The following is a 19,419-nucleotide window of genomic DNA, read 5'->3' as shown; positions in this document are numbered from 1 at the left end:
ACCTGCCATAGAGGATCTCCATCATTTTCTGGAATTTCAGTTGCCACGACAATGGGCACCAATGTATGGAGATCTGCCTCTTGGATATGGTCACAAGCATAAGAAAAACATGTCTCCATCACTTCAGTTCAGTCTCATGGGACCCAAGTTTTATGTTAACACTATCAAGGTAATTTCATTCAATTTAAGCAAGAAGCATATTATGTTGAGGGGTTCTTTCAACAGAGAAGCATTGTATAAGGAGAGGGATTTGGAAGTAGATGAAACTATTTCATTCTTGAAGGAAAGGGCCTGTTTAAAATTTTTCTCTTTAAGGATTGCATTCAACTATGTTGACCAAAGGACAAAACGCCCAGCACAAACTTTTGTGCCATTCAACTATGTTCTATTTTAATAGAATGCTATAGCATTGCCTAATCTACTGGCAATGAGAATTTACACAGCAGCAGTGTAAAACATCAGTCTCAGCAATTTCTATTAACCAACCCTAATCCTAACAACTTAAGAATAATTGAACAAACTAAATATAATGAACTGCAAAGACAGCAGCATTACAGCAGCATTAAGCAAGCAAGACCTAATCCACTATCCATGCCAGATTCTCTAACAACCTAATGTAACTAACTAATCTAACCAAATTGAAATTAGCTAAACAAAACTAACTAAACAATAATAATTAACTAATTGCAATAACAGAGTGAATTAAACAGAGAGAAAGAAGACCTGGGAAGCACAGGGGTGGTAATGAGAGAGAGAGGAAATGATGGTTGGGCCCTAGTAGCGACGGTGGTGCGCCGGTAGAGAGGCAGCGGCGCGGCGGCAGTGGGTCGCCGAGAAGGTTGTCACGGACGAACGGTGGGTGGAAGGAGGGTGAGAAGAGAGAGAGACTAATGAGAGTAAGGGAGTGAGAAAGGGAAGAAGACGCGAAAAGAGAGGAAGGGGGAGGTCGCCGGCGTTGATGGTGGCTGACGGAAGCGCCGCTGTGCGGCGGTGATGGAGGCAGGGCCCATGGAAGAAGAATGGAAGGGAAAAATGAGGAAGGAAGAAGAAAAGGCAGAGAAATCCGAAACAGGATTGGGGGAGGTTACAAAACGGCGTCGTTTTTTTTTTCCAGGACTTATATGTCCTATTACGAAATGCTCCATGCCACCTGCCACCTGGCCTCCGTTACGGCCACCTCAACGCCACCTCTGCCAGCTCATCCTTTTCCGTTCAGTGCAAACGGCTGAATTTAACAGAAGGATATAAATGTCCACGTTTTTCAGGGGTCAGGGACTTGAATGTATTTTCCATTCCTTGAGGACGAAAATGTCCGTGAAAAAAAAGGTCAGGGACGAAAATGTCCTTTACTCTTAAAATATTGACTCACCTATCCAACAAATTATATTTGCTAAAAAAATTTATGTGTTATGTGTAAAAATTTATACATTATGGGTAAAAAAATTGTGTTATGAATGAAAATTTTTATGTTATATCAATAAAATTTTTGTTATTGTGTAAAATTTTTTTATAAAAATCTATGTATTATGTCAATAAATTTTTGTGCTCTCTAATAAAATTTCTATGCTAAAAAAATACAGAAAAAAAAGTGATAACGCATGCATGTTTTTCCTTTTTGTTAAACTTGTTTTAATTTTTTTGGATTTGACTATAAAAATACTTGTACCTGTAATATTACTAATAAAAATAATGGACTAAACTAATTTTTAGTAAAAATTTATATATTCATTAAAATTTACTTTTCTAAAACTATCTTATCTATTTATAAAAGTACAGTAACTTATTTTGACAAATATTTTATATTTTTAAAAGGATTATGTTTAATTATTTTTTAAATAAATAAAATAAATATCATAACTACTCATATATGTATTTTTGGATAGATTTATATTTTTATATTTTATTTGTTATCATATGCAATGATGAATAACAAAATTCCATCGTGTATTCTATTTGCACGAGATCAGTTTAAAAACTTACTTTCAAGTATCTCGTATACAAATAATATAAGTAATGACTGATTGTGTTGTGAAATAAATAAATAAAAAATATATATATATAATAAAAAAATATAAATAAAAAAATTTTATTATTAATATTTATTAATATTATTATTTTAATATAATTAAAATGATATATATATTAATTTTTATATGTTGCATCGTACATATAAAGAGAAATGTTTATGTTATTATTGTGTATTTATTGTCTGAGATTTGGTTCTTTATTGATACACGTTTATCAAAGTTTTTTATTTTTAAATTTTATTAATGTAATTTATTTTGAGAATTTGAACCTTTTTTTATTGAGAAACTGAACTACACAAATTATCAAATAATGGACAGTCATCCTTATTACAACACTCTCTTTAGATGTTTATTTAAAATTATGCCTTATTAAAATTTTACTAAAAAAAATTTAATAGAAAAAAAATTTTAGTGAAGAAAAAAGAGTATAATATCTTTTGTGATGAGGACTACCTCATTAAAAACCTTATCAAGAAAAATTCAATAGAAAAAAAAAACCTGACCAAGGAAAAAAGAATACAGACTCTCCCTTTTATCGACATTATTTAATATCTCGAAATCGGCACATCCTAATCTGATGTACCAGTCTTTCAAAGGAGGATTTTGGAAGTGACTTTGTAAATAAATTTTTCAGATTATTGTTTGAGTAGATCTGTTAGACATCAATTGTTCCTTGATTTTGAAGGTTATGAGTAAAGAAGAATTTGGGAAAAATATGCTTTGTTCTATCACGTTTGATGTATCCACCTTTAAGTTGAGCAATGCATGCTGTATTATCTTCAAACAGAACAGTTGAAGCTATTTTATGATCAATTAGTCCATATGATGACAGAATATATTCGATTAAACTCTTGAGCAAAAAATAATCGTGACTTGCTTCATTAACGCTAGTATTTCAGTATGATTAGAGGACGTTGTTGCTATCGTTTGTTTTGTGGACCTCTATGATATAGCTATATCAACATATGTGAATAGGTATCCTACACATACATAGTCAACTAATTGTGACTTAGATTCATATGGATAAAACAAACCCATATCAACTGTTCCATGAAGATATCGAAAGATTTGTTTGATTCCATTACAATGTCTTCTGGTTGGAGAGGTACTATACCTTGCTAGTAAATTCACAGCAAATGATATGTCAGGTCGTGTATTATTAGCAAGATACATTAGTGATCTAATGACACTAAGATATGGTACTTCACAACCAATGATATCTTCATTTTCTTCTTTAGGACAGAATTGATATTTTTCCACTTCCAATGACCTTAAAATCATTGGGGTATTTAATGGATATGACTTATCTATATAAAATCTTTTCAAAATCCTTTTTGTGTATGTTGTTTGATGAATAAAGATTTTATTTTTTGTATGCTCGATCTGCAGGCCAAGACAAAATTTAGTCTTTCCATGATCTTTCATCTCAAATTATTCTTTTAGAGTTTTTATAATTGTTGGAATCTCTTCAAGAGTCCCAATGATATAAAAATCATCAACGTACACAGCAATTATAATGAATCCAGATGCAGATTTCTTTATGAAAATACATGGGCAGATATCATCATTCTTAAATCCGTTTTTAGTCAAATACTCAATAAGACGATTATATCACATTTGTCCAAATTGCTTTAGACCATATAAAGATCTTTGCAATTTGACTGAGTATAACCCCTACGAATATTCATTGGATGGTTTAGATATCTTTATTCTTTCAGGAATCTTCATATAGATATTACGATCTAATGATCCGTATAAATAAGTTGTCACCACATCCATTAGATGCATATGGAGTTTATGGTATGCAGATAAACTGATTAAATAACGCAAAGTGATTGCATCAAATACAAGGAAATATGTTTCTTTATAATCTATATCGGAACTTTGTGAAAAACCTTGTGCCACAAGTCAAGTTTTGTAGCGTACAACTTCATTTTTCTCATCTTGCTTTCTCACAAATACCCATCTGTATCTAACAGATTTACATCTTCTAGTATATAGACTATAGGTCCAAAAACTTCACGTTTTGCAAGTAAGTCTAACTCAGCCTTCATAGCTTCTTTCCATCTTGGTCAATCATTCCTTTATCGACATTCTGCGACTGTTCTTGGTTCAAGATCCTTACTTTCATGCATGATGTGTAATGTCGCATTATATGCAAAAATTTCATTGACAATTGTTTTTATTTTGCTTCTATTTTTTTTCCTATAAAGACATAATTTTTTAAAGATCTCATCATTTTCACAATTTTCAGAATTTTCAGATACATGAACGTCTTCTGAGATTAAAATTATATCAGAATTTTGGACAACTGCAGGTATCTTTACTATGTCTTTATTTTTTCAACAGGAATAGTATTTACCTCTTTTCTTTTTTAAAAATTTTTGTCTTTAGAACTAACAGACCAACCATGCTTCTGACGTGAATTTGTTTCAGTGGCCATTTATCCGACTGGATATCAATTCGAATCGGGGCATTTTCAGCTGATATATAGGATTTAGTTATCATTTTCGTATTAGAAAATGTATCAGGCAATTTATTTGCTATTCTTTACAAATGTATAATTTTTTGAATTTGTAGTTCACATTGCCTTGATCGAGGATCTAAATGCATCAAGGATGATGCATTCCAATTTAGTTTCTTTTCAAGAAATTTATTCTCTCTCCCTAATGTTGGAAATTTAAATTCATCAAAATGACAATCTGCAAATTGGGATTTAAATAAATATCTAGTTTGTATTTCAAGATACCTCACTATAGAGGGAGAATCATATCCAATATATCTCTAATTTTTTTTTGGGTCCCATTTTGGTGCTATAAGGCAAGACAATTGGAATATATATCGCACACCCAAATATTCTCAAGTGAAAAACATTTGGTTGTTGACCAAAAACTAATTGTAGAGGAGAGAATTAATGGTAACTTGTTGGTCTTAAAAGAATAAGTGCTATAGCATGTAAAATAACATGCCCAAAGATTGAGAGATTTGTTCTTATAAGTAAGGATCTAGCAATCAATTGGAACCGTTTAACAAGTGACTCTGCTAGTCTATTTTGTGTATGAACATGAGCTACTGGATGTTCAACACTTATACCATTGGCCATACAATAAGCATCGAAAGCCTGAGAGGTGAAGTCACCAGCATTATCAAGACGAATTGTGTTGATTGAATTTTCTGAAAAATGTTCTTTTGATCGAATAATTTGAGCAAGTAATCTTGCAAACGCTAGGTTGCGAGAAAACAATAAGCACACATGTGACCATCTCAAAGATGCGTCTAATATGACCATAAAATATCTAAAATATTCACATGGTGGATGAATAAGTCCACATATATCGCCTTGTTTTCTAGAAATTTAGAAGACTCAAATCTAATATTTACTGGTGATGGCCGTAAAATTAGCTTTCTCTTAGAACATGCAACATAACAAAATTCACTAGATTTAAGAATCTTCTAGTTTTTTAGTGAATGTCCATGGAAGTTTTCAATAATTATCCGCATCATGGTTGTTCTAGGATACCCCAATCAATCATACCAAATTATGAATTTATTTTGGCTAGTAAACTTCTGGTTTACAATAGCATGTGATTCAATTGCACTGATTTTAGTATAATATAATCTAGAAGAAAGTGAGGGTAACTTTTTTAATATAACCTTTTTATTTAAATCATGAGTTGTGATACATAAGTACTCATGATTTTTTTCATTCATTATTTTAATATGATATCCATTTCGGCGAATATCTATAAAACCCAACAAGTTTCTTAGAGACTCAGTAGACAATAGTGCATTATTTATTATAAATTTTGTTCTTCCAGTAAATAAAATTATAATTCTTCTGAAGCCTTTTATCACATAGCTTGAGCCAATAATTGTATTAATACATTCTTCTTTTAGTACAAGATGAGTAAAATATGTATTACTTTTGAGAATGGTATGCAAACTTGCACTATTCGTAAGGCAAATATCTTCACTATATGTCCTTACTATTTTTTTAAAGACTAATAATAATAATAAAATAAATAAAAGTACATGCACAGTAGAATTGTATTCCTGATTGAAATTGTTTTTCTAAGAAACATTCTATATAAAAATAGTATTATATACTAAAAAATTATTGTTATTATTATTAAATTTGATACATTTAGTGATTTAAAATTTTTAAACATATACATTAATATTTTATTAAACATTATTTATATACTCATACTTGAAATTCAAATACATAGGAAATAAAACTTAACAAAAAATTTCTTACATTATTTATTTAAATAAATACTTAACGAACCCAAATATTAGACTTTTTCATCATTGATTAAATGACCAATATTTTCTTCATGATCCTCAAAGAAATAAGATATTTTATAATGAGTGGTGTAATTTTCAACATCATTTGAAACAAAATTTGTCTCCTTTCTTTTGTCATTCTTTTTCAAGGATGCTTGTAAAGATCAACTAAGTGCCTTGGAGTATGACAGGTACGTGACCAATGAACCTTTTCATCACAACGGAAACATTTATCCTCTATTGATTTATTTTGCCAATTATTTCTTTCTTTATCCCACTTTTGATGAGATTCTTTTTTTGTGAAAGTAAATTTTCTTTCTTCTATAATTTTTCTTATTACCAAATTATTGCCATTTACCTCTTCTGGGGTTATAATTTGTCGCATTTGTTTCAGAAAATGGGACGGCGCCAGCTGGGCACGTTTCATGATTTTTTTAAAGCAATTCATTGTTATGTTCAGCAACAAGAAGGCAAGAAATTAGATCATAATATTTTTTAAATTCTTTTTCTCGATACTGCTGCTGTAGAAGCACATTCGATGCATGGAAGGTCGAAAAGATTTTCTCTAACATATCATTATCAGTTATCTTTTCCACACATAATTTTATTCGTGAGGTAATTTGAAACATTGTTGAATTGTATTCATTTATGGATTTAAAATTCTGTAGACGCAAGTGTGTCCACTCATATCGAACTTGAGGAAGTATCACTGTCTTTTGATGATTATACCTTTATTCAAGGTTCTTCCACAGATCTGTAAGATCTTTTAGTGTGAGATATATTCATTTTTCAATTTTTCGTCAGGATGACGACAAAGGAAGATCATGGCTTTGGCTTTATCCTTTTGGGATGCTCTATTTTCAGCTTTAATGGTATCTCCAAGATCCATTGAATCAAGATGAATTTTAGCATCTAATATCCATAATAAGTAGTAGTTTCCATATATATCGAAAGCATTAAATTCAAGAAAAGAGAATTTTAACATAATAAAAATTTATTATCTGAGTTTTTCTAAATTTTTATCGGAATCTCGTACTGATAACATTGTTGTGAAATAAATAAATAAGGAAGAGAAAATAAATATAAAATAAAGAAGTATAAATAAAAAATTTTAATATTAATATTTACTAATATTGTTATCTCAAAATATACATCGTACATATAGAGAGAAGTGTTTATGTTATTGTTGTGTATCTATTGTCTGAGACTTAGCCCTCTATTTAATAAGTATCAAGTTTTTTATTTTCAAACTTTATTAATATAATCTATGTTGAGAATTTGAACTTTTTTTATTGAGAAATTGAGCCACCAAATATTATATGATGGACATCCATCTTTATCCTAACACATTGTTATTTATTTCACTTAATAATTTTAAAGGTTTCTTAAAAAGTAACTTGGGATAAAAAAATTTTAATTACCATATTAAATAATCTTATTATGGAGTTTAGTTTGATGATTGTTAATCTATTTCGACACCTCGTTAATGGTTCTATAATAAAAATAAAATCCAAAACTAACATGAGTCAAAGATATTAAATTAAGAAACTAAATTAAATAATTAAAATTTTAAAAATTATAATAAGACAAAAGTGTAATTTTAAGAATTAATTCAAGTACTACTTCGTTACGAATTAAGTTTAAATATTCTCGTAAATAATGACAACGAGTTAGATTTGGTTAATGTAATTAGATAATATATTTTAAGTCCGGCTCTCAGATTATTATGTAGACTATGTTATAATGTTTAATGAATATTTTTATTCAAATCAAATATGTATTTTATCATATGTTATTTGAAAATTTTTTATTGATAAATATCTTTAATAATGCATAAATGTGCCCCTAAAATATTAATTTTATTTTTTTAATCCTCATAATATATTTAAAAATATTAAGGTTATTAAATATTTGTAAATTCTCAAAAGTAATTTTTTATTATATCTACCTTAGTTGACAATTTCATTTTAAATATTATGTATGCTATTCATGAATTTTTATTTAAAAGATAAAATATATTTTTGTCTTTATTTGTTAACAATTTTCTTTTAAAAATATCTCTAATATTTAATTTAATTTAATTTTATTTTAATATTTTTAATTTATTTAATTTTGTTCATAATATTATTAATTTGTATCAAAATTATTCTTGGATTTTTTTATTTTATCTCTAATATTTTAGATAGAGTTAATATTTAAGAATAATTTTAATACAAATCGAAAATATTAAAAATATCATTGAATGAAACTAAATATTAAAAATATTTAAAAAAATTACAAATATTAAGGATAAAAAAATACTTTCCTCTTATTTAAATAAAGGGAATGTATTACAAAACATTTGATGCTAATTTGAAATGCTTTTTTATATCCGCAAAGACCCTGTCTATTACTCTTGAGAAGGATTATTTACACACTTCCTTCACCAAATGTGTTTTTGTTCTTTATGGAAATCGATTTTGGGCATGTTGTGCAACTATGAGATGTTATTTTTAATAATTTCCTAATTTTTGCATTTGTAGAGAGTTGGCCAAAGTATGAATATTTTGTTGAGTTAACATATTCGTATGTCAGACATATTTTGGATATAATATTTATTGACACTCGACCGACTTATGTGTCTGCTGACTGCTGTGTCCAATCGTGTCATAATAAAAAATAAAAAAAATTTTTATGGAGACGTTTAGACACACCTAAATATCATCACGTGTTAGCGTGTCCAATTTTATTTTTAATATATATTCTTAATATATACACACGTGCGTGTAGAGTTATAATAAATCGTTTTAAGTCAGATCAATTTAATAAGGACATTTTAAAAGCTGAAGTCAAAATAGGACAAACAGATAAAATGTTAAATTTAAATGGATGATTTATCTTTTGAATTATGATAAAATTTTTATTTATTATTTTTAGATTAATTTTAATTAATTTAAAAAAATGTCAGACAAACTAGACAGTCAATCTAATAACTCATCATAAAATAGAAGAGATTAATATTTTAAGTCGGTTTTATTTTGGTAGAGTAGGACAATTCATTTTATTTTTAGACAAGTCTTGACGCGACTGGACAAATTATCCGTTTTACTACTCCTATTTCTCAAATTCGAATAAAGATTTATTGAGAACTAATGTGCCAAATAATAAATTTTTTGAAAACATATTTAAAATATTTATCAACATGTTTAAATTTATTTTGAATCATAAAATATAAATATAAATTTTACACATATATACATGCGTATAGAAATTTAGGCTAATTCACCTAAAAAAATGAAATGAAATCTAATATTATCTGAATGAACTAAATCGAATAAGATTACGTAGATGTCCTCATTTTATGCTATTAAGTTCGATTTAACCTATTTCATATAAATCGAATTGAGTACATTTGATTTACGTGAATCTCTAGTAAATTGAAGTGATTAGATTCTATTTACTAGTAGAGTCATGTTGGAAGTTTCAGCCCATGGTTAAATCGAATAAAACTGCTTCGATTTACTTCGAATTATCAAGACCAACCAAATCAGAGTCTAACGTAAAATGAGTCAATACAAATTGAATTCTCTTAATTCGATTTAGGGTATGAGTCTAAAGTATATAATATTAGCAGTTTGGGAATTTTATAAGGAGGTGATCCAGCCGCACATTTCATTCGATTTACCATGGGTTAAAACTCCCAACGTGACTTTACTAAACGTCAATTTACTAGAGGTTCACGTAAATTGAATGTACTCAATTCGATTTATATAAAATAGCTTAAATCGAAATTAATAGTTTTGATTTACATAGAATAAATACATCTAAGTAACTTTATTTGATTTAGGACATTTAGATAATAATGGATTCTATTTCATTTCTTTGTGTGAATTATCCAAAAATTTATATTTTTTTTCTTTGTTACGTATCTTGTCCCCTGTGAGACCAAGATAAATAAGACACGTGTAATTAAGTTGTGCTTTTATTTTCTTCTTTTTCTTCTTTTTCATTCTTTTGAAAGTTTTTTTTAGAGAAATTAACTTTCTTTTTCTCTTTTCATTGGATTTCGGGGGATTTACAATACATCACGTGAATATTAACAGTTTGAATGCGATCACCCACATTGTCGGAGCTCTCAACCGCAAGGTTGGTAATTGTGTCATGGTGTATGCTTTTTGCCGATGATATCGTCCTTATGGGAGAGTCAAGGGAAGACCTAAATAAGAAGTTGGAGTTATGGAGAGGAGCTCTAGAAGTGTATGATCTGCACGTAAGCCGTAACAAGACGAAATATATGGAATGTAAGTTCAGTTTGAGAAGGAAAAACCCTAATATAAAGGTGAAGATTGGAGAAAACATCCTACGAAAAGTTAAAAGTTTTAAGTATCTTAGGTGCATCATACAAGATAATGGAGAGATTGAACAAGATGTAAATCATAAGATCCAAGCAGGTTGGTCAAAATGGCGGAGTGTATCTGGTTTTATATGCGACAAAAAAGTGCCTTTAAAACTTAAAGGTAAATTCTATCACACCGCTATAAGACCTGCTATGTTTTATGGTACGGAGTATTGGGCGGCTAAAGGGGAGCACGGACATAAGCTGAGTATGACAGAGATGAAGATGTTGAGATGGATGAGTGGTCATACGCGATTGGATAAAATAAGGAACGAAGATATAAGAGAGAGAGTTGGAGTAGCACCCATTGTGGAAAAAATGGTTGAATCGCGTCTCAGGTAGTTTGGATATGTGAGAAGAAGACCGATAGAACATCCAGTCAGGAGGGTAGATGAGATGGAAGATGGACAAGGGGCAAAAGGCAGAGGAAGATCTAAGAAGACCATCTATGAGGTGGTCAAACGAGATCTACATGTAAATCGTCTTTCTGTAGACATGATACATGACATAACACAATAGTATCGTTTGATTCATGTAGCCGATCACATTTAGTAGGACAAGGCTTTGTTGTTGTTGTTGTTTTATTAAATTTATTTCGCTAGTTTAGGTTAGATAATTATTATAGTTTAGTGTACACGATATATATGTTAAAAGTAGTTTGTTATATAGTTTGTTAGGTTGTTAATATAATATTTTTTGTAGATTATTTTATTGTAGATCTTGTTATATTAGTTAGTTTTATCTTAGTTAATAACTTTATTTTAATTGAATTGAATTAGTTAGACATTTTGTGACCCAAAAAAATTTCTCTTCTTAAGAATAATTAGTTAAGGTGTGATATTAGTGTTAGTATTTTGAATGTCTTTTAGAAAAAATATGTGTTGATTTTCTCGTTCGATTTTAATTAACGATGTCCACATTTAGGGTTGCACACGGATCGAATCGGATTGGATATAGTCTTAAATTCTATCCGATTCATACTGCACTCATAGGATTGAATCGGATACATAAGATATCCGCATTTTTTTAGACCGGATCCGATCCGATCTGATTCATAAGTGTGCGGATCAGATCGGATCAGATCGGATATCGGGTATATCCGCATAATTAAAAAAATTATTTTAAGATTCTGTTTGGCTGTTTTTACAAAAAAAATCCAGAAAATTCATTTTTCACCTGATTAAGTCTATTTACTTCTAAAATATTATCAATAAAAGTTCTCTTGAATAACAAAAACAAAATAATAACACAAGATTTAAATTTAATTATTCTAAGTTGAAGTACAATATAAAAAATTAAAAACAAGATATCATAAAATTCATAAAATACCACACCTAAAATTTATATCACATTAGGGTTTACTTTCTTAAACTATGCTATTTATATGAAATGTGCAGATATGTAAATTTGCGGATCGAATAATATCCACAAAATTCGAATCGGATGCGAATATTACCGCAGATATGCGAATATTATCCGATCCATGTACAGCCCTACATTATTAATTGGTTTACGGTATATAGTTTTTAAAAACGTATGAAAAAGCGGTTTTTGTTACAAAACTGAACTTAGTCATATGTTTATAGTCGAGGATGCTTTAGCCTAAAAGAATTAGTCACACCATGATACTTTCCAATATTTTAATGCCATATCTCAGAGAGATCAAATTTAAGTATGCGATGTAGTTTAGAGTTTTTATATATATATATATATATATATATATATATATATATATATATATATATATATATATATATATATATAACACCTTGATTTCTGTCTTTGTTGAGAGATGATATTTGAAAATACACACATTTCATCTATCATGACGGGAGTGTATGATCACATTTAAAGATGTGACGTATTATCTTAAATTATGTATGAATAAAAATCAATTAGTGAATGCTTGAAAATTTTTTAGACGTACCATTAACAATAACTTGGAACTTAAATTGTGGACTTAATTATTTTTATACTTTATTATAAACTTATAAAAAGTAGCAGTTTTTTTTTTTTAAATGTATTAGGGTTACAAACGTGATATTTTTGAACCAGTATGGCCACACTAAGGCCAGATACTTAATACTTTAGTAAAAAATAGTCGTCAACTCTGAAGTTGAGATAAGACAAAAGGGAAAAAAGTTCGTAATTTTTGAGAGCGTGTCTAAATACATAAATTTTATACTTATTTTATTTTTTAAAAAAAATCCAAATTTTTTCTGTTGGCCTATACTTCAATGTTGGTATTCTAACGTGCGAAGATCCAATTGTGAGGAGACAACGGGGTCTGCGTGAGTGCGTGACTATGGGCGCTGCCTATTTATTTTCCAATTATACCCCTCTGTTTCTCTCCCATTACCCAACCTTACTTTTATGCCACATCGCCACCCATTCCCCTAGTCCCTAGGCAGTAGGCACCATGTGGTGGTTTGTACGATTGTACTACACTACTACTACGCAACAATAGGAGAGAAGAGCCCATCTTTCTTTATGTAATTATGTCATTTTACGTGGATAAAAAGAGAATTTACATAGAATTTAAAAATTAAAAAAGAAAGAGAATTGGTTATATTATATTACGCTAATAATTTCATTTACAAATATGACATCGCTTTTATAATCTCTTTTTAAGGAAACTAGTGCAATTTATTATATATATTGTTATTTAGCTAACTATGAAAGTACCAAGCTTTTATAATCTATTGGTCTAATTAAATGTAATTATTACATGCTTATATTCAAAAGTTTATTGATCTAAGCATTTGACAAATTAGTGTTAGCTGAATGCCATTTTCTCTTTGAATAAAAGGTATATATAAAAAAATTGTATGTACAATTAAATTAGCTATAATAAATTAATAATATAATTTATGTTTATAAAAAGTGACATATTTTGATTAACGGAAAGAATATAATTATGTTTTAAATAAGATAATAGTCAGCTTTTTTGTGGTGATCACGGAAAGTTTAATGATATTAATTTTTTTATTTAATGATTCATATGAGCGACGTGATTCTCTTCTAAGAAAAAAGGTAATATGATAGCTTTCTTTTAGTTTAAATTATTTTAACTTAACTATTTTGAATAATATAGAAGACAACATACATTAACCTACTTATTAGTCAACTTGGCATATACTCTAACGGGATAACATTTTCAGGCATCTATGCGTTACACTTATTTTGTTTTTATTAACAGAACTTCTCTTTTATTTATATATGTTCCTCCAGTCCTTGCGCAAAAGGTTAAAAGTGAGAATCAAAGCAGCAAAAGCACTAAATGGGAAAAAAAAAACCTACAAAAGACAAACCAAACACCAATAAAGTAATAAGACTTCTGTTCATTTGACTACAATATTAAACAACAAAAATCAAACAATAAATTTTAGTAAATAATTACGATAGTCATATTTAATGTTACCTAACATGTGTAGCTCAATATTCAACGTCGTTGGTAACACAATTATGAGCAAAAGAGGTTGGAAGAAAAATTACGCAATTATGATGGACAAAAAGTTAATATCTTTTTATAACTTTAATTTTGATTCAAATAAATGGATAAAAAATTTAAAGTATTTGTATACTATTATCGAATTAATTGTTTTCTATAGTACATATAAAAGGTATTTTTATAATTATAATAATATATAAAACTAAATATTTGTATCAGTTATGTTTTTTATTAAATGCCATCAATAAAATTTAGAATAAATAAAATTTAAATTATACAAACGTTCCAAAACAGGATTGGTTGCATACTTTATCCTAAATATTTTTATATAAATCGAATCAAATTTATTCAATTTACACTATTTATGTATAATATATATCATGTACCAGTAACAAATCGAATTTAGCTACTTTATTCGATTTATTACTACTACAGATTATTGACATTTTTTACTTCTGACTCTGAAAAAATTTAAGTTTTTATTTCTATGTCACCTTATAAAACTATATTTTATAATAATTTTTTAACCTTAAAAGTTTTAGTAATAATTTTTTAGATGCTAATGAATCAAATTATTATTTTTATGATTTAAAAATAATTTATTATTCCATTTTAAATTTATAAGTTTGTAAAAAATATAAATTTTTTGGAATTTAAATTAAAACATAAAAGTTAAATTTCTATTTTTATTTATTTTTTATTTATTTTTTAAATATTTTATCTGAATCTAAATAAAGATAATTTTTATTAATATTTATGTTTTAAAATTAATAAATAATAAATAAACTTGATTTGATTTACTGTGGATACAACATGCATGTATATAATAAATTGAATCAAGTTAATTTGATTTACATATAAATAGAATAAATCAAATTAATTTAATTTAATTTATATAAAAATATTTATAACAGAACGTGTAACTAATTCTATTTAAAATATTTACATAATTTTAAACTCTATTTATTTTATCCCAGCAAATTATCTTAAAATTTATATTTTGAACTTCAATGTTCGTACTTATTATTATTACTAAAACCACTCATTATTTCTATTGTTATTATATATGAATTATTTACATTAAAATGTATGCAAATTAAATTCATATATAAATTTTTAAAATTTAACTCCTACAAAATACATAAGTTAATCAAATATAAATTTAATTATTTTAGATTGGTCAAAAAATTAATTTACGTATTGTTTAAATAAGTATCATTCTCATCTTATATATATAGTAATCTATTAACTAAATAAAAAATTTTAAAATAGATCAAAATTTAAATTTACAACAAATTAATATTTAAATTTTTACACTAGAAATATTGTAAAAGATTTAAAAAATCAAATATAAATTCAAGAATTTTTAACTTCCCACTTTTACATTTTAGTTACAAATTGCCTACTTTTAGAGAATTTAATTTCTCCTTTTTTTAATTTTGAAAGGATTTAAATTCTAATAATAAGACAATGAAAATAACCATTGAAACCAATATATAAATTATTTTACATTATTATCACATGTAAATCAAAGTCACTTTGAAAACCAGAGTAATTTGTTTGATATAAGGCAGAGAGAGCAGCAATGGCAAGTTAGATGAAGATGAGTGGGCATGTTGGTGAGTTCAATGAAGGATAGAGTAAATAAAATGGTTGGTTGGGCAACTAAGTTCAGCACAATAATAAGTAGAGACAGAGTGAAGGGCATGTGGGGGTCCCACGACAGAAGGGATCGTGGTAGGGACCACAAGGTTGGTGGTATCCATGGTTTTGTTGGACAAGCCGTATGGTCCTCTTCCGTATACGGTCTCTGACCACTCTCTCTGCACTCATGACGCATCTCGATGACCCTTCAATCAAAATCTCACATGCACTCTTCTTCTTTCTTCCTCCCAATTTTTTTCTTGTTTTTTTTTTTGTCTCGCTTCTCCTGGTCTCCTACTTTCAATAGTAAGTTTTCATTTGACTGGTGTTTTGTTTTGCTTTTTTCTTTTTCTTTTTCTTTTTAAACTGGTGTTTAGTTAATAGGGAAAATATTAAAAATGTTTCATAACGAGAAATTAGTAATCACAGCTTTCATATATTTATATGCATTTCATACCTTAATCTTATTTAGCAGTTATTAAAATTAGTGTAATTTACCTGAGTAAAATAAATGGGAGACAATATTATGTATATGTTTTAAAATATTTCTCAGTACTAAAATGAGGATATCCGTATAATAATTTCGATTTACATAAAATAACTATATCTGTGTAACTTTATTTGATTTAGAATATTTAGGTAATATTGAATTTTATTTTATTTTATTTTTTGTGTGAATTATCTAAAAATTTATGTGTACATATTTATCTTTTTTATGATGTAATGGGTGAGAATTAGATAACTTTTAGGGTTTGTTTATGTACATACAAAGATTTAGTAGAGATTATGCACTATACTAAATTGTCGGTTGAAGTGATGAATTATTTTTTGTAAGACTAAATTCTTAAAGTGATCTCTCAAATTCTATTTGCATATTAATGTTGTTCCTTAATTTTCAATTGCACTAAATGGGCTCTTCAATTTGAGTTTCAGGCTGCATACAGATCCCTCAATCCATTTTCGACCTGAGTCAGTAAGCAGAGCGCTGACTTGGCACTGCCACTGAATGGCGTCGTTTTGCTTGTAGGTGAAAAATGAAAAAAAAAAAAAAAACGTCGTATTGTTATGCAGGAGTATTGAAAGGTTTCTTGGATAAGGGTTATTATTCACAACTCTTTCTTCTTTTTTTGTTAAACTTTTCGTCTTCTTCTTCTCCAGAGAATGTCGTGACAGTAGGGCTCCTTTAATTTAACGATTTCCTAAGATTGTTAGCACGAGAAGGAAGAACGCCAACCATAGAAAGTTGCTGAAGCAGAAGGTACCACCATGATGTGTAAGAAATGAGATTAGCAATATTTTTACCGTTTGAATTTTTTTTTGGATACTCATTTATCATTCCTCATTTGAGTTGTTTTTTGAGGTGATTTCATTTGCATTTGTTATTTTTTGAAATTATTATGCTATTAGATTTTTTTTGGTTACTATGTTAGGGTGAAATTTTATTTGCTCTATTTTTTATGTATGAAACAAGGGCTTTTTTTTTCCATTAATGTTACTCATGTGTAGTTGTGATACAGTGTTAGTGCTGCGTGTATTTAATTTATTTATTTATATACGCTACATATGGATGAAGTTTGGATATTATATTTTATCATGGAGGAACTTTTGAAAAGGGTGTTGACAAAAAGGTGGGTTATTATCTTGATAATAGAAGCTGCTTGGGTGATCTTGAGGTGGATATATTTGATGTATTTTATCTGAGAAACTACTTTAAGAAGTTAGTTTATGACAGAATGAAGAAAGTTTGGTAGTTTGTACTTCGGAAGAAGAGTATAGAAGTGGGTTTGAGAAAGTTAAACACTGATGCAGAGTTAAGAGAGATGTGTCAGATGGGTTCACAAAACAAGGATTTTGTTGATATTTTTATTGAACATGAGGTTTCATCACCTGAACTGCTACAAGGAAAGGAGGTTATGATCTATATTGATGATGAAGTAAGGGATATTGGAGAGCAAGTAAAGAAAAATGCCACATCCGTTCCACACCATTGTGCTAATTCTAATGTTGAAAAGACTCCCATTGTTTACTGATGCAGAGTTCATTAGTCTACTTCATTTGCTTGTTTACTGATGCAGAGTTAATTAGTCTATGTATTGTTTATACGTTTGGTTGGTTATTTAATTAGTTAATTACTTAGTTAATTAGTTACTTTATTATTATTTCTATGTTTACAGGAATCCTGTGTGTACATGCTTGTGCTGTTCTTGCTAGAGTCAACAAGCATTCAGAGAATTTTTGTCACAAGCTATTAACTATGGAGTCCTACAAAGCCACTTATAGCCACCACATCAACCCACTACCTAGCCAACAATGATGGGAATGATCTGAATACAATAGGCATTTGGCACCATTGATCAAGAGAAAATCGGGCAAGCTCCAAACCAAGAGGAGAAAGGATGCGGATGAAGGAGGTCAATCTAACAAGAAATCAAAGCCAAGTACTACTTTGAAGAGGCAGCTACGTTCATTTACTTGCAAGTATTGTCTGCAGAAAAGTCATACCAAAAGAGGATGTGAGAAAAAGAGAGCTGCCAATGCTACAGAAGCTGCTACTGCTACTGCTGCCAAGGCTGCTGAGGCTGCTACAAAGGACCCTAAGAATGCAGCTCAAAATTCCACTGCAATTGTTTCTGCAAATTCTACAGCAACCACTACTACTACAACTGCCACTACAACTGCTTTTGTTATAGCAACTGGTACTGCTACAGCATCTTGTGGTAGAGGGTGTCCAACAGGTTGAGATTGATCTATCTCAGCCGTCATATTTTGAAGCAGAAGACTCTCAAAAGGTATTGTCTCATAGCTGTTCATACTATGTATTTTTTAAAATTTGGAATCTAATTTCTTTGTCTGTTTATATTGTCATTTGTGTGCACTGCAAGTTCGTGAACTTAAAAAGAAGACACCAGCAAGACTTGTAAAGATGGCACCTAGAAGAAGGTCACCTCCTCCAACAGGGTCTACAACCTTGGATCCAATACAGGGAGCTAGTGAAGCCACTATAGCACGGTTGACAGACTTCCTCAAGTTTGTGCCCACTCTAGGATTCAAACCCCTAAGACAGAAGTGACGTTTAAGCTTAATGTCCATAGGTTTAGGATGCCAACTTCAAAGTTTGTGATATTTTTTTAAACAATTATGACAATGTTCTTCTTGTTTTTTGTTTGTTGTTGTTGATTTATAAATTTTTCTGCAACTATGTTATGGTATTTAGGGTGCTGAAAAATAGTTAAAACAATACTAAATTTCTTTTTTATTGTTATTGTCATCTCTATATTATTGTAGAATTTTACATGAACTAATATTGTTTTGAATTAGTTAAGAATTATATTTTATGTTACCTATTTTTATTGTTGCTTATGCATTTAATAATTGTGTGTTCAATTAAATTTACAAAACCAAAACCAAAGAAACAAGCTATCGAAGAGCACAATCAATTCATGCATCAAAACACACCTTATTTCATTTACAATATTTGTAAAATGGATTACGTTAACATCATGGTTCTGCATTGTAGCAACAACCTTCTGTTTAAACCTTCAACAATAACATTAACACAAACACAAATACTACTAAAAATCCTAAACCCAGTACTTGAATAATCACTTTTATATTTTTAACATCTGTTTTTAATT

At 28.8% G+C, this 19,419-nt stretch overlaps 1 long non-coding RNA gene across 1 annotated transcript; it reads left to right on the top strand.

Annotated features, from left to right (window-relative positions):
* Positions 1 to 15,971: 15,971 nt before the first annotated feature.
* On the top strand, positions 15,972 to 18,573 carry LOC114925306 (uncharacterized). Its single transcript, XR_003814061.2, has 3 exons — positions 15,972 to 16,090; positions 16,718 to 17,057; positions 17,959 to 18,573. It is a non-coding gene; the product is annotated as an uncharacterized lncRNA (long non-coding RNA).
* Positions 18,574 to 19,419: the final 846 nt, after the last annotated feature.

The sequence above is a fragment of the Arachis hypogaea genome, chromosome 15 (assembly GCF_003086295.3).
Source record: "Arachis hypogaea cultivar Tifrunner chromosome 15, arahy.Tifrunner.gnm2.J5K5, whole genome shotgun sequence".
In the NCBI taxonomy this organism is placed as follows: Eukaryota; Viridiplantae; Streptophyta; class Magnoliopsida; order Fabales; family Fabaceae; genus Arachis; species Arachis hypogaea.
The sequence above is the reverse complement of the archived record's forward strand: the minus strand, read 5'-3'. Positions and strand labels throughout refer to the sequence as shown.